This window comes from Dipodomys ordii, unplaced genomic scaffold (genome assembly GCF_000151885.1).
Source record: "Dipodomys ordii isolate 6190 unplaced genomic scaffold, Dord_2.0 Scaffold20, whole genome shotgun sequence".
NCBI lineage: Eukaryota > Metazoa > Chordata > Mammalia > Rodentia > Heteromyidae > Dipodomys > Dipodomys ordii.
This window is the reverse complement of record NW_012267236.1, coordinates 1,286,591-1,303,444: the sequence shown is the minus strand read 5'-3', so window position 1 is coordinate 1,303,444 and position 16,854 is coordinate 1,286,591. Positions and strand designations below refer to the sequence as shown.

Sequence of the window (16,854 nt, the reverse complement as noted above, 5' to 3'; positions counted from 1 at the left end):
TTGTCAGCCAACACTATCAGTCTTAGAAAGCACTTTGACATACTGAACTCTTAGGGAAAAGGTCAGCAAGAATGGAGTCTTCATTTCCTTTTCTATAAAATTACCAGGGGTTGTTTTGTGTATTGGGGAGGAAATTTTCATGCAGAAATGAGAAAACATAAAAATCTGTAAAGAAAATTAAAACTTAAATCAAAAAAATATCCATATGTCCAACATAGGATTTACAAGAACACATACAAACAAAAAAAGGTACAGAAACAAACAAGACCATACTAAAACTACCAGAATGTTTATGTGGTTTTAAAGGAAGGGTAGGATTGAGGATATTGGGAAAATAGGCAATTAAAAAAAAAACCTCAGGTGCCAAAATGACTAGTTCCTTGATACAAACTCACAAAATCTCACATGCTATGGATTTTTATAAAAGGGTTCTGTACTGGGTCAATTAAAATGCAGAGTAGTGAAGAGCTGCATTCAAGCAGGACAGACTGGACAATAAAAGGAAAAACAATGCCAGCTAAAACAAAATTTCAGGGCTGTTGGACTTAATCAAAGGTATAAGGTGTCACAGGTGATTATTTAATGATTGGTATTTTTCTTTTTATACCAGCCATTGAGAACATCAGCATAACGACACTTTGTAAAGCACAAGTAGCCATACAAAGGAAGAAGAAACTCAAATAACAGAAGGAAGACAACTCAGGTAAATGAGCACCTTCCTCCAGTTAAACCTAGGCTTTAAGCGTGAAGAATGAGTAGGAAGGATTGAGGCAAGAAGAATCACAAAGCTAGCCAACAACAGAGACAGACTTCCTTTCCACAGGAGTTCTTCTGTCTTGGCAGAGTAAACTCTTCCATTCAGATAATCCATCTACTGGTTTAATTCTTAGGTGACTATTTTTAAGAGATGAAATGGGAAATAATCATATCATTTTCTCTCTCTCTGCCTCTCCTTTCAGTCTATACAGTCATAGATAGATAGATAGATAGATAGATAGATAGATAGATAGATAGATAGGACTTTCAGAATCTAAAGGAGATTGTCATACAAATTTAAACAAATTTGTTAGTGCAACTTTCCACCTTCCCCAAACTCTGAATAGCTCATTCTCAGCAATATTCCTTTCTGTCTATACACAGGGGATCAGCTCACTCTCCTTTCCTAGCCTTGGGCTTGAGAGAGACAAAGTACTTACTTCCTGTAGAGAGAGCAATAAAAGAAGTCCTTCACTGTTTCCACTTCCTCCTCAGATGCCACTCAAGTTCATTCAGTGGCCTCTTTATTCAAGAAACCTAATGTAGGTACCAGGCAGTGGAGTGGGGTAATGGAGAGTTGTGATATCATAAACTATTTGCTGGTATAACAATGGCAATCACAGATCAACATAAGAGGAAGAGGAAGAAGAGGAAGAGGAGGAAGAGGAAGAAGGAGGAGGAGGAAGAGGAGGAGGACGAAAAGGCAGAGAAGGAGCAGGAGAAAAAGAGGAGAAAGAGGAAGAAGCAGCAGCAGCAAGCTGGTCCAAGAAGCTTCTTGACAGGAAGCTTTAAAAATCTAGAAGAGTGCTAGGCATTGGTTGGTGTCTCACACTTGTATTCCTAGCTTTTGAGGAGGTTGAGGTCTGAGAGTTGTAGTTCGAAGCCAGCCTGGGCAGGAAAGTCCATGAGAGAGTCTCATCTCCAGTTAATCACCAGAAAACTGTAAGTGGAGCTGTGGCTCAAAGTGGTAGAGCACTAGCCTTTACAAAAAGCCAAGGGTCAGCACCCAGACCCTGAGTTCAAGCCCCCATGAGCAAAAAAGAAGACAAAAATTCCAGAATAGTTCCTCTGCAACAGGATTATTTCTTAGAATTACCTGGGGAAACTTTAAAACTATACTTGTAGGAGCTGGGAAGATAGCTCAGTGGTAGAGTGCTTGCCTTGCATGCATGAGGCCCTGGGTTTGATTCTTCAGCACCACATAAACAGAAAAGGCGGAGCTGGGAAGATAGCTCAGTGGTAGAGTGCTTGCCTTGCATGCATGAGGCCCTGGGTTTGTTCTTCAGCACTACATAAACAGAAAAAGGCCAGAAGTGGAGTTTGGCTCAAGTGGTAGAGTGCTAGCCTTGAGTTGAAGAGCTGAGGGACAGCGCCCAGGCCCAGAGTTCAGGCCCCATGACCGACAAAAAACAACACCAAAAACAAAACCCTATATTTAAACTCCAGTTCACTCCCAACTAATTAAATCAGAATCTCTGAGGATAGGAGTGGAGTGGAGGGTGGCTTGTGTATTATTAAAGTCCTTTAGGTAATTGTATTGTACAGCCAGAGGGAGAAATATTGTTCTAGACGATCCAAGGAACAGATAATTAATATGCTCTAGTTGCTTATTAAGGGTAGTTTTCTAACAAAACATTTAATTAGTAGCTAATCAAGGAAACTGAAATGGAGAAGTAACTGCAGGCTGTGTATCATTGCTGTTTTTTTGTCTTGTTTTGGGGATTTTTTGTTGTTGTTGTTGAGATCACAGTCAAGTGCTAATTTAAAAAGTGACACATTGCTGGAGGTTGAGAAAAGGGTGGAAGAGATGAAGGTATGCTGGAGATGGGTGGGAAAGAGCAAAAAGGAGGTGTCATAGCTTCTGAGCACAGGGCCTGAGTTTCTTACAGCTACGATTCCCCGCTTCACCTGACAAGATGTCCCGCTACACAGAGCAGGTTCACAGGGATTTGCTCAGGGTGACTGAACAACTGCATGCACTTCTTTTCTGCCTGCATTTGTCTAATGGATGTTAATTGCAGAGGGATTTTTCTAGCATACCGTCAGCACTTCCCTCCAAACCAGGGTAAATAAGAAGCCGGAGGAGGTACGTTAGGTTCTTGGCTGTCTTCTCGCCCTCTTTTCTCCTCCTCATTTGTCTACCCCTTGCCCCTAGACCCTATCCACCCCCTTTTCTCCCTGGTTATTTATTTTGCTGAACTTTGATTTTAACTTTCTAAGGCTTTACAGTCTTGGAGATCTCCCTTCCATCTATCATTTCAGTGAATACATTCATACACATTCGCATACAACCCAACATATTTACTTAGGAGTTGGTAAGCTAAATCATAGCTTCTACATAGATGGGAAAACACGGATCCCTTGTCTCTCTGGGTCTGACCTACTTAGGGAGGGAAGTTGGGGTGAGGAAAGAATGAGTGAAAATGCTAATGGGGTGACAATTATTAATATACATAAACTGCTTTGTTAGATAGCAACTCCTTTGCACCACTGCTCAAAGATAATAATTTTCATGAGACAGTAATCTGTTGATATGTCAACTTGTCACCTCTCCCGCTCTCCCCAGTATGAGTGTTCCTCCCAATTTTGTCAGTATTTCCCTCCAAAGGACCGTGGGAGATAAAATGTTATGCCCGCTTACAGTGAACTGGTTGTGACCCTGCGTCTGGCACAGCTCTGAACCCAGCTTATTTTGCTGATGAACTCTCAATGTCATCGCCAGGCCCTCTCGTCTCCCCTTCAGATCTTGCAGTTGGAGGCATCTCTCTATTCTTCACACTGACTCAGTCCCATTTCCCACTGCTCTTCCTGGAAACCCTGGGCTCTATCTGTACTATTTCACTATCCACAAATTCAGTCTCTTTGCCACTTGTGAACATTTTATCATGCTGCTTTTCCTCTTCCATCTCTGCCACAAAATAAAAATTGAGAGACTAAAAGGTCTGTCTCAAATGCCATCATGTAATAAAACTTTCCCAATTATGATTCCCTCTTCTCGGAGCCTAGGTAATATGTGCAATTCTTTTGTAGCTCTCCTGCTATTTTACTCTGTGTAGCTATGAAATAGTTAGAATCTTTCAGTTACAAGCATAAAACTTCTTCATATCGGGACGGGGAGGGGGGAATAAAGCAACCAAAATTCAATGGAGAAAGAGGACCGAGTTTTACCCATGGTTAAGCAGAGCTTCAGTTTGAAAGGTTTGTGATTCTTTAGCCCCTCTTTGTTTGTGATTCTTTAGTCCCTCTGTTCTCTCCATGTCTGAGTTTCATCCTCAGAGTTGGCTTCCTTATTGTATTAAGTTGGCTGCTGACATCAGTCATAATGTCCTTCTTGCATGTGACATTGCATGTGACATATATAGAATATATAATACCCCAAAATCATTTCTTATAAAAAATATTTAGCCTCCTAATGACTGACCACACTACTCAAGAACTCCTTCAACTAAGAAAGTGTTACGCATTGAAGTTCATGAGAACCTGAATCCAGCACTTTAAAATAAGGGTCAGGTGGGTACTGCCCATCAACTAGAGCACATTTGTTAGGAAATGGAAAGACTTGGAAAAAATTATATTAAGTGAAGTAAGCCAGGCCCAAAGAAACATAGGTCCCATGGTTCCCCTTACTTACAATAACTAGTATATGTCTGAGTCAAGCAGAAAAGGTCAGATAAGTTGATGTTAGGGAAATGAACCCTAAGATATATATTCAAATGTTCTTTTTTCTTTCATGCGAGTTTCTTTTTTTTCCAGTTACATTTTTGTGAAAATACTGTACAGAGAGGTTACAATTACATGGGCAAGATAATGAGTGTATTTCTTATCAAGCATGGTTGTCTCCTCCTTTGTTTCCCTGCGCCCTACCCAAACTTCCTCTCCTCCTCTCCCCCACAAAGATGTAAAGTTCGTTTTTCGACATAATGACTTGTACATCTCATTGTTGCAATGGGTCCACCTGAATCCCTAGTTAAACAACCCTAAGGTAAGTATTCAAAAGTATTTTTTCTTTCATGTGATTGTTTCTAACACATTTATAAGATGATTTCTTTGTTGCTTTGTATGTCCCTCCCCCACGGTATAACCTCTGCTTTCACTGTATTTGATGTTGTTATAATTTGTGGAGGGGAAGGAAAAAAACAAATCGTTTAAATAGTGATACAGGTGGACCCATTGCAACAATGAGATGTACAAGTCGTTATGTCGAAAACGAACTTTACATTTTTGGTGGGGTGGGAGGGGAGGGAGGGCAGGGAGGATTGGGTGTGGGGGCGGGGAGGATGGGAAGGGATGGGAAGGGGAAACAGGAGGAGGCTACAATGCTTGATAAGAAATGCACTCATTATCTTGCCCATGTAATTGCAACCCCTGTGTACAGTATTTTCACAATAAAAAAAAAAGAAAATGAGTAGAGTTATGCACACACATGAAACAGGTAAGTTTCTGGCCTTCACAGCAGTTACCCTTAAAATCAGTCATTTACAAAAATTAACACACAAATCCATGATAATTGAAGAAAAAGGACCCAAAGAATTCAAGAAAGTATGACAGATTAATTTATCTTATAGATATTGTCTTTCATAAAGGATGTGACATCTTTTGATAATTGTGTGTTACAACTTGAATGGCTGAAATCATTTATTGGATGTGGGTATAATCTTTTCAGCCTTGTAAATGGGAAAATAAGCATTGAAATTGTTTGTTGGATACAGCATTTCCTTGGAAACAACCTTAGAATTTTAGTGTTATGGTTATGAGTGCATGTGCCAATACTCCTCAACCTGTGTGTTGTGGATGTGAGCTTTTGTAGAATGCTTTTCCGTGTCCTTGACTCAAATGTTATGTATGTTTTCCATATAATAAATTAATTTGTCAATTAAAAAAATCTGGTCCCTGGGTCTACTCTGGCCGTTTTAGAGGAACAGACTTACCCTCACTTGCTTATGTGTTCACTGTGATAACTAACAGGTTACATGTGAATAGTTATGACAGTGATTGTATGGATCTACAGAAGCCTGAAATATTTGCACACAGCCCCTTGGCAATCAATCCCTGGTTTAAATCAATTTAGGCTTATCTTTGATATTGGGCATCAGGCAGTCTCAAAGTATTTAGCTGCTGCTGGATAATGAGGTAGAGGAGAATCCCAAAGGGAAATCTGTGTCCTGAGAGGGAAATGGAAAGTTGAAGAAGCCGTTAGAGCTCTAACCGAATTGTATTTGTTGGCATACTTCTGTATAATGGTTATGTTCGATTCACCTCAGTGATTCTATGTAGAATTACTGAGTCAAGCTGAACTGTTGCATTCCCTCCTGGTAACTCTCCTTTTTTTCTCTTCTGAGAATGTAGATATCAAATATTCTAGAAATTTCCTTGGATATAAAGCAACATTCCTCTGACTTCCTTCCTCCATTACATTGTGAAGGACATTAGGGGATGTGACATAGATTTATAATCTCCATTTGGTTTATGTGCCCCATAAGACTATAAGACCTAAAAATATTACAGAAACTCCTGGGAGACAAACAGTTACTGTTTAGAGAAAAATAATACCGGTACTACTGTAATTACCATTGGTAATGTTTCCTTGCTTTATTCTCAGAGTAATTTTACAACTACGGGTTAAGCTGAAGAGGTAGGTCTTTATTTTTCATAATCCTACAGTAGATCCATATTTTCATATAATAACCCAAATTAATCTGAAATTTTTAATTTGGAAGATGGCAGGGTTGCTAATAGTACAATTTAAAATGAGAATAAAACAAAATGCATGTCATCATTTACTATTCATTCGTCTATGAAGACATCATACACATCTAACTGGAATATTTTGAATATAAATGAGAACCATATCCCTAAACTACTTAACTTATTAAAAATGCCCATTTTTCATAATGTGAGTTTGTCAAATATCATTCCTAATTGATGATTAGCTGTTTTTATTTTAGCTTAGTGACTTATTCTTCTCACAGAATGTTGATTTTTTAATAAGGGGGGTGGGGAGCGATTAAGATAAGAATGGAGATTGTAGAACACCAAAACCTGCACATTCATTATAATAAAATTACAACAGTGTGAAAATCCTTTTCCTCAGTTCCAACATTTTCAATGTTGCACTTGAGTATCGAGCTAAAAAATGCAAAGTTAAAATCTCCAGTATTTTCAACACAGACTGCATCATTTTATGCCAAAAGCAGCAACTGAATAGATGAGAATCTGGTGCCATGCCTTACTGTGAGTTCAGAATGCTATAATTTCTAAGGATTAAAATACTGGAGGATTCAAAGCTGTGCAATTGCGGTTGACATTTGGCTTGTCATTTACTATTCAATTCCCTGCTTCATCATGTAAGGTAACAACTACTTCCTAACTGCAAACTGGGGAAGCCAGCCCCCTCCCCTCAACAGCACCCCATAATGGGAAATGTCTTGCCTCCTCCCTCCTCATTTCTTGTCTTCCCTTCTGCATTATGTATTGCTCACAATGTATTTCAAAACAACCTTGAAATGCTGTGATATTAGAATTTCATTACCTGACATTTACTGCTGATTTGCTTCCATCTGAAAGATAATTTTATGTCCTTAATTTCTCAGCATAAACAAACCACTTTCACCACGCATGTCCACTCGTTCACTGTGGAATGGGTTGTAACTGCCAATCAGTGTTCTGATTCACTGTGGCTCCTTAGGGCAGCCTCTAGAGAGAAAAATATTCTGTTTCTTTCTACAAATAGTAACTCCCTGATGGCTGAAGGCTGTGTCTAATGTGTCTGATTTTGAAAGGATATGCAGCTCATGATAATAAAAATTAGATTGAAATACAGAAACTTCTACTACAGTTGACACCTTCCATTTCCTTGATACCTTTCAAACCCCTTGCCACCCAGTATTTTTCATGCTTTCTATCCATGTTTGACAATTGTTTCTGACTTTCCACACATCCTTAATTCTGCTTCCCCATCTTTATTACTGAGAGTAGGAGTCCTAGAGGACAGATCGAGAGCTAGTTCATTTAGCTACATCACTGTCTAAAACACATCTGAATATATCTATCCTAAAATTAGACTTCAAAAGGCATTTAAAAAGCAAAACAATAAGTTGTTTAACACTGACAAACCTAGCAAAATATTTGCTAAATGTTCTTATTTGTAGATTGTCTGTTAATTTTGAGTAATGCCCAACCGATATGGCAAAACTTCTATTGTCTTACAATAAAGCCTTGATGATCAACAGAGGGAAAGCAGATACACGTAAAAATACAAAATAAAGCAATTTTAAATTGCTTTATTTAAATTTTTAAAAAGTTAAATTTTTTAAAAATCTATTTCAATATTTTAGAAAAAAATCAAAGAACGGAAAATACACTACATTTTTCTTTCTTGGTTTTTCTTCCCTGCTACTCTACCTGATCTTTCTCCAAGGAGTCATTCATGATCCATGTCAAAAGGTCTTTTAATATTCAACTCATATTTGTATATTAAGACAGAGTAACAACTCTGTTACACCCCCAAAAATACAGTTAGTTGCTTAAGTATGTACATACACTTTATCTTTGTAAATGAATAATCACAAAAGATGAGTAGCAATACAATGTTACAATATGAATGTGGTTATGTTGTTCTGTTCTAACATAGACATAATGTAATAGTTTATATGCCTGTATTAATAAACCTATATTAATAAACTCAAATAGATTATTCTAAAGCAAGTTCTATCATCCATTAATACTCAGCTACTTAAAACAGGAGAATAAAATGAGTAGAGATCAATGGCTGATAACCTTCCCATGATGAGATTTAGGAGAGGGATTTGATTAGGTATATGTGTGTGCGCGTACATACACACATGATAGACAGGTATGCCTGTCTGTCTATCAGAGTAGGCAAATTCTTATTTCCAAATGACAATGAAAGCAGACAAATATGTCAATAAAAGGTACATAAAAATTTAGTGAACACAAAATACATAAAACTTTATCTTCATGGATTTATTAAATGACAGTTAAATGAATGAACCAAGAGGAAGATCTGACTTTTTAAGATTTTGAATTCTGGTTCATGGTAGAGATTCAAAGTGGATATTTAAATGACATTGAATAAATGTGCTAGTACAATAGATTAGGACTGGTGGCAATGACAAAATGGAATTTTTGATGTTTTTATTAGTATATATTACTTATTCAAATGGGTTTCATTATTGTATTTAAAATAAGCATATAATATACATTGATCAAATTCAACCAATCTATATTATTCTTTCTTAGGCCTTTTTAAATTGATGTTTGGTGGGTGGGTTTTCTTATGCTTTATGTATGAATATAATATTACAGAATATATTATGTATTTATAATTATAGGATATATATTAAGAAATATTATATTATAGATTATTACATATATTATTTACATCTGTGCCATCAACTTTTATTCCTCTCATCCAATCCATTGCTCCTCCTTACAATCATGCCATATTGTCTTTTTGTCAGGTCTAGATTCTGTGTGTGAGTGAAAACTTGTGGTATTTATCTTTCTGAGCTTGGCTTACCTCTTTTAATGTGGTGAGAATTTTCAAGTTAGAGCTCCAAGAGTGTTAAAGAATTAGTCGTTTGTTCATACTTTCTACTAAAAAGTGCTTTCAGAGAACTCCTGGAATAAATAATAATTTGAATTTTTTATATTCTTAGGCAAGGGGCTGTGAAATAATAAAGTCACATTGATATAGACAGCAATCATATCCATTTCTACATTTATAATCTCTGACAAATCATTTACTTTCCTTGTGTCTCTTCCCTGCCCCTCCCCCATCTTAATGTAGGACTGGTATTGTCCATAGAATCGGCTGGTGAAGAATAAATGGAATATTTGTAAGTACTAATTGTTTTACCTTCTTTTTTTTAACTTCTGAGCTCTGACTCCAAGGACTCTTCAAATTTTCACACAAAACCTGAGAGTTTCTGGCCTCCCCAGATTGCTTTAATAATGACACAACACCCCCCACTGATCCTTTGCTGGGATGCTGTGGGAAACAGTACATGAGACCTTTTCATTTTGAACTTTAGTTTTAATTACCTTAGAGGAAATAGATGTAAGGAAGTGGTGCCAGTTCCAGATAGCTCAGGAAATCTGTTATTCACATTGTTATTCTTAGCTCTACTGAAACACCCAAGCAGAGCTTCACTTTTATTTAGCCTAGCCAACTAATTTCTTAGATGTTACCTAAAGAAGTTCATTCATCATACTTTTTAAGTAACATTTAACCAATCAACCTGTAGTGAGAGTTATGGGGTGGGGAAAGGGGAGCATCTGAACTGTGTGACTGACTATTCAATTAACAAACCATTAAGACAAAAGAGTTCTTTTCACAAATTTTGTAGCAGTCAGTTCTGGAAGCCAACCACAATCTCTGCAGTAATTATATAGCCCTGACATGTTCAGCAGTGGTCAGTGACCAACAGCTTTCCTTACTGCTGTTCTTCCTCAACTTGGAACAACTCAAGAAAAGCCAAATATGCTTCCCAAACCAATGATACACAATGACACAATTCTAATTAGCCCACCATCAGCTTACCTATGCCAACAACATTCAACTGATGTGTCACTGTGGTCTCCTATTTTCTCTCTACCTATAATGTTTTCTCTTTCTTTGTTGTCACAAGTGCTGAATAAATAGCCTATGTGTGTTCTCCTTTAGATGGTCTTCATTTAATTCTACAAGGCATTCTTAATGAACAGATGGTCGAAGTGCAAGAATCTGACTTCCTCTTGTTCTTCCAACTCACATTGAATTGTCTGCTACCAAAAAGACAAGGCCACTCTCCCTTACTGGTTTTGTCCCAGGATCCAAATATTAAAATGCCAAACTTTTTCAAGCTTAGCACCAGTGTTCATATTGCTTGCCTTGAGTTAAAAAATGTATCTCCAAGCAGTAAGCTTTAGAATGCAGATGACAAAAAAAATAACTGATTGAACAGGCAAATGCCCCTCTTGTTTACAAAACATGAGGCTGTCCACATCCAGTGGAAAATGACCTGGTATGAAGGACAAGCACGAGTTGTCTGATTACTTTGTATCTTAACAAAGCACAGTTTGTTTCACCAAGAGTAAGTTTGTATAAGCAAACCAATGTCCAGCTCAACTCAGTTATTTTACTGCTATCATGGTATCATTGTTCTATAATCATCAGACATATTCAGTGTCCTCTTGATATTAAGAATATTGCATTTTTTTCTGTCTCCCAAATTTTAACTCACTTGACAGAATATTACACACACAAAAAAATGTTTCCTGAATAAATGTAGAAATGTTGTGGGAAAATACAGATATTTGAAAAAGAGAGTTGTCACTACACTACACTACACTATACTGGAGGAATTACATCAGATAACCTACACAAGACTGTTATACACTGAGAGGTTAGCCCTGGCTTAGTCTATCTCAAACATGGTTTGTCTCATTATTATTTCCCTAAGGAGCCTTTTCATTTAAGAGTCATTCCTCATGAAATCCTGCCACATGTACATTGTATATGGTCAGGTTTAACAATATGCATCCGTGTTTGATCATAATAACTAAAATTTTTCTGTCCCCCAACAAGTAATATCACTCTCATTAAACATATATGGATTATACATGATTAATGTTCTTTCCAGATAGGAAATACATAAGTTGGTTTCCTATATTTTACAAATTATAATAAATTCTACTTTAGTGTTTGAGGAGGAAGCTCTGTAAAGTTCATCTATAGAACCTAACAGTGAAAATTATAAAATCAAGGCAAGATGAAATGAGTCTCCTTATCTATTATTATAATCCACCCATTCTAAACAAGGACTTCACTTTAAGATCAAAGATCAGGGAACAGGTAAAAATCTTTTCCATTTTGCTCAGGTAATCCAGACTTGTGGACCTTTCTCAGAAATAACATGAATTAAAGGAGATTCTGCCATTCAGGAATCAAGTCCCAGAATAAACATACCAGCCATTAAATGTAGACTCCTCAGCAGGGACTCTACCATCATGGTTGTAACCTAAAAACTCAGATTTATTTGCTTAAGTATTCAGAAGCCTCTCTGGTAAGCTTTTGGCTTAAAGTTAAGGAACAAGTGTGTTCTTGACAGTGAATTTAATTAATAATCTATGCCTGCATTTACATTGCATTTCAATAGAAGAAAGATTAAAATAATGATTCTTCTGCTTCAACAACACAACATGCGACTCTGAAATTAGGTTCATTTTTCTATTTCAGCTATATGGTTTTCTGTTACTCACTCTTTTTGTCCACCAACTCCCTTCCTCTCCATCTCTCGAAATTCTCTAATACTTTCTCTGGTCCTCAAAATTCTCCAGGATGATTAATGGATAAATGAATTCTACAGCAAATCCAAGCCATATCAGAACAGATCATGATGGGACATTAGAGTGCTACTGACTTCAAAAGTATTGCCATGGTAACTAGCAAAATTTGGTTTTGAATAAAAGGAGAGAAAATGGCTATCTCCCAACAAACAAAGGAAGACGTCTATCAGTCAAGGATACAGAGAGATTTTTGCCTTGGTAACCCGATGAACAAAGCTCTCTATAAGAAACATCAGTCGAAGGCTATGTGGCCCTTCCTTCCCTTGGCTTTGAAATGAATAAACAGTAGAACAAAGAAAGCAAACTCTTGCTGGATGATAACTTAATAAACACCCTGTTTGTAAAATGTGATGTGTGGTGCTATGTTGCTAGTGACTGGGGTTTGAAGGAATTGGTTTCAGCAGGGGTTTCATATTAAAAGGTATTTAAAATAGAGAGGCATTCAAACCCTGGTTTCATCAACCTCGGTTAAATCTAATCCACAACAGTCAGAGTTCTGGTGAATGTAATTACAAAAGCCTGTGCTATCTCTCACCCACTCCTCAACATACCTAGTTAAAGGGATTCCCAGCAGCTTTTCTTCCTAATCTCATCTCCTGTTTGATCAGATGAGCTTTCCACACATTTTGTCCTTCTCATTTTTCTAATGTTCAAGCTTTTGAATTTGGTTATACAAATCATTAGAATCCACTTGTCACTAAAAGATGTATGTGGTATTGCATATTTGATGACATTGTTTTGAAGTTAGGACCATCCTGTTTGAAAACAGCAGTTTCCATAGGAACAGGTTTTCCAACTAGATCTTACAAGAAGAAGCATGTCATAAATAATTGGCAGTGCCCTGGGGTAGCCGTTAAACACGCCAACATAGGCAAGGAGAGAAGAACAGCCATGCAGTGCTATTCTACAGAGGGAAGGCATGAGTGTTTAAATACTCTAGGTTCCAACAATGGTCAGACATTAAACTTTCACATTCCAAACAAATGCCTGAAGGCGGTGCTGAGTTCACGTTAGTACAGAGTTCAGAGAAACGCTCATAAGGAAAAGACCAACACTCGGGCAACATGGCGCGGCGTCCATGGCCGGGTCCCTGCTGCGGGCGTTCGGGCAGGTGGCACCTTCATCCGTTTCAAGACAATTTGGAGGCTACTATGTAGACTGGAAATTGTTTCAGGATGTAAAATGGCCTAGGAATATGCAGATGAGAGGCTTCAGATCAACTCACTCAGAAAGGATACCATCTTGCCAAAAGATCTGCAGGAAGTTGGTGATCGAGAAATTGCTGCCAACATCAAATACAGTGAAAGCAGGGGTTGTACCGTGGGGGAGGAACATCCAAAACAACAAAGAAATATCTTATAAATATGTTAGAAACAATCGCGAGAAAGAAAAACATTTGAATCCTTATCTTGGGTTCATTTCGCCTAACATCAACTTAACTGACTATTTCTGCTTGTCTCAGACATATACTAGTTATTGCCAATAAGGGAAACTATGGGGCCTATGCTTCTTTGGGAGTGACTTACTTCACTTAATATAATTTTTTCCAAGGCTTTCCATTTCCTAACAAATGGAGGGGGGGAGAAAAAAAGGGGGGGGGAGAAATGGGAAGGGATGGGAAGGGAAACAAAAGTGGAGGCAACAATGCTGGATAAGAAATGTACTCATTACCTTACCCATGTAATTGTAACCCCTCTGTACAGTATTTTCACAATAAAAAAAGAAAGAAAGAAATCGCTGCCCTTCCACGAGATAGCCCTGTTAGAATCAGAAATCGATGTGTGATGACGTCCAGACCTCGTGGTGTAAAGTGGTGCTGGAGGCTTAATCGCATTGTCTTCACTTAGCTGACCATGGCCAGGTTTCTGGCGAGCAATATGGTAATCAGCTTCACAATCTACTGAGCTTTCAAGCGAGCTAGTCCTGGCAAGAAGAGACTTTTCTAATGGACAAAATTCTAGTTTTTATTAAGGGGTCCAGTAGAGTTGTCTAGTTTGATACCGTCTATAGTTATTTTTAAATTTTAAAGGAAGAAACTTGGATCTTTAATTCTGCCAGTGAATTGTCTTTTCTCTTTGCTTTATGTAATATTGATTCCACATTGTTCTCATACATAGTGCAAATAGAATAAAAAATACTTTCTCTGAAGGAAAAAAAAGACCAACACTCACATTCAGAATTAACCATTCTTCTTTCCAAGAGTGAATTGAGTAGCACTCAATTCCACATTATATACAATGTAGGCATATAACTAATACCTGTAATTCCAGCACTTGGAGATAAAGACATGAAGCTCTCCAGTTCAAAACCAGCCTGCTCTCTCTATATAGTGAGACCCTATTTATAAAAACAAAAACAGCTAGGCATCAGTGGCTCTCACACTAAGGAGGCTGAGATCTGAGGATCACAGTTCAAAGCCAGCCTGGGCAGGAAATTCCATGAGACTCTTATCTCCAATAAACCATTAAACCAGAAGTGCCGCTGTGGCTCAAGCAGTAGAGTGCTCATTTTGAGATGAAGAGAACAGGACAGCGCCCAAGCCCACAGTTCAAGCCCCACAACCAGCAAAAAAAAAAAAAGGAAGTGGCACTGTGGCTCAAGTGGTAGAGCACTAGCCTTGAGCTGAAGAGCTAAAGGACAGCGCCTAAGCCCAGAGTTCAGGCCCCACGACCAGCCAAAAAAAAAAAAAGGCAAAAACAAAGAAACTAAAAAGCATTATTGTTTAAGATCACTCTTATGGAGTTGGGAATGTGGTTTAGTGGTAGACTACTTGCTTAGCATGCACGAAGCTCTAGGTTTGATTCCTCAGTACCACAAAAAAAGTCAGAAGAGGCAGTGTTGTTCAAGTGGTAGAGTGCCAGCTTTGAGCAAAAGAAGTTCAGGGAGTTCAAGCCCAAGGACTGGCCAAAAAAAAAAAAAATCATTCGTAGATGCAATGGCTTCTCTGTAGGAAGAATTATTCAGCTAAAAGGAACTTGGGCCCTGGGAATCAGCTTGCAATATGATGGAGACTCAGGCGATTCTCTGGACTCTTTGCTTGGGGCCCCTTCTTTTTTTCTCTCCTATTTTTTAAAAATAACATATCCACCCATAATATTATCTTTTCCTCTCCTGCTGTCTGCGAACCTGCTCCTCCCACTTTAACCTCCAGCTCTAGCTGAAGCTTTGGCTTGGCTCATTTTGCATAGGAAGGGATGTTCCTTCATGATTGAAGTCTAGCTGTACAGGACTAAAAAGAAAGGCTTATGGCCTATTTGTGAAAATCCTGGGATATAAAAAAAATAAGACAGGTTGGAAAGGCAAAGACATACTTATTTAGGTGAGGGTCCTATAAGGACTTTCTTAAGCTTTTCCCTGTTATTAGTTGAAAACAAAAAAGCATCAGGCCCTGTATATTTCAAGTTCTTCCTCATTCAGGATCTCCCTGTTTTCACAAAACTCCTCAGGAGCAAGCTGTCCACACACAGCACAGAGGACACACACACACACACACACACACACACACACACACACAGCCACTTTCACTTCCCCCTACAATAACCATGAAAAGTTCACCTTTTCCCCAGACACTAATAAACACTAGGAGAATACAATATGAAAACAAATAGACACCACACATTTACATACAAGTTTCTAAAGTCATTGTAAAAAATATTCCTTTCTGAGGAGAACCTAATTCAGTACTTGTTCCGTTTTTTTCTATCTATGCCTACTCCCTACAAAATAACATCTAACTCCATGGTTTTCAATGTCATCTGTACACTAGAATCTCACACACCTAATGTCCATTCCATATTTTCCATTGCAGCCTAGAAATACATATATGCCAACACATACATTCACATTTCCAATTATTTCTCCAAACTAAAATCTCCTACAAATCTGTTCTTCCCATCCTTTAGGTACAAGGCCAAAACAGACAAGAAACATTGAATTGCCCTAGAGGGAATGTCTTCGTACAGATTATAAGACAAGTCATTGCGTAGGAAGAAAGGCTGAGAATTGTTCCAAACTGGAACAGACTGAAAACAAATTGTAACTATATAATTTGCATTTCGGGAGGAGATTCTAGAATATAGAGGGAAGGGGAGACCCTTTTTAGATCACTTGATAGAATATGAATATGTTTGTGGGTTAAATGGTAACATTGAATCATTGTTGATACATTGTTGATTAGAAGTAAGTAATATTTTTAAAATAATCAATGATAAAAGAAAGATTAAGCAGGTAATGAACCAAATGCAATGTGTGAATAGCAAAGAAATTCTCTTGAGTTGGGTGTTGGATATATGAGTTCTGTGTTCTGAGGATACAACTCTGAAATCATTTCAGAACAACTTGTTAGAGAAAATAATCAATCAGATCAGCAAAAATGATACATTGCTTTGGAAACAGGAATAGGCCATTTCAGAAGTAACCACACAGTTTTGGAAGTAATTTTAATAAAATATACCAAGAATCATTAAAAATTTTAATGCTTTTTCTGAGTTGATCGTGTATGGATTATAATGTGACAGTGGGATGTCCTATTCTGGTCTGGTCTATTTGGGGTTCTAAAAGCTTCTTGTATCTGAATAGGCCTATCTTTTTGTATGTTTGGGAAATTCTCTGCTAGGATCCTGTTAAACAAATTTCCTAGACCATTAACTTCTGTTTCTAGGTGCTCCTCTATACCCATTATCCTTAGATTAGGCCTTCTGATAGTGTCTTCCAGGTGTTGAATAGATCTATCATATTTCTTGGACTTGT

At 37.7% G+C, this 16,854-nt stretch overlaps 1 pseudogene; it reads left to right on the top strand.

Moving 5' to 3' along the window:
• LOC105983572 overlaps nt 1–16,854 on the top strand; it is a 113,877-nt pseudogene that overhangs the window by 91,439 nt on the left and 5,584 nt on the right.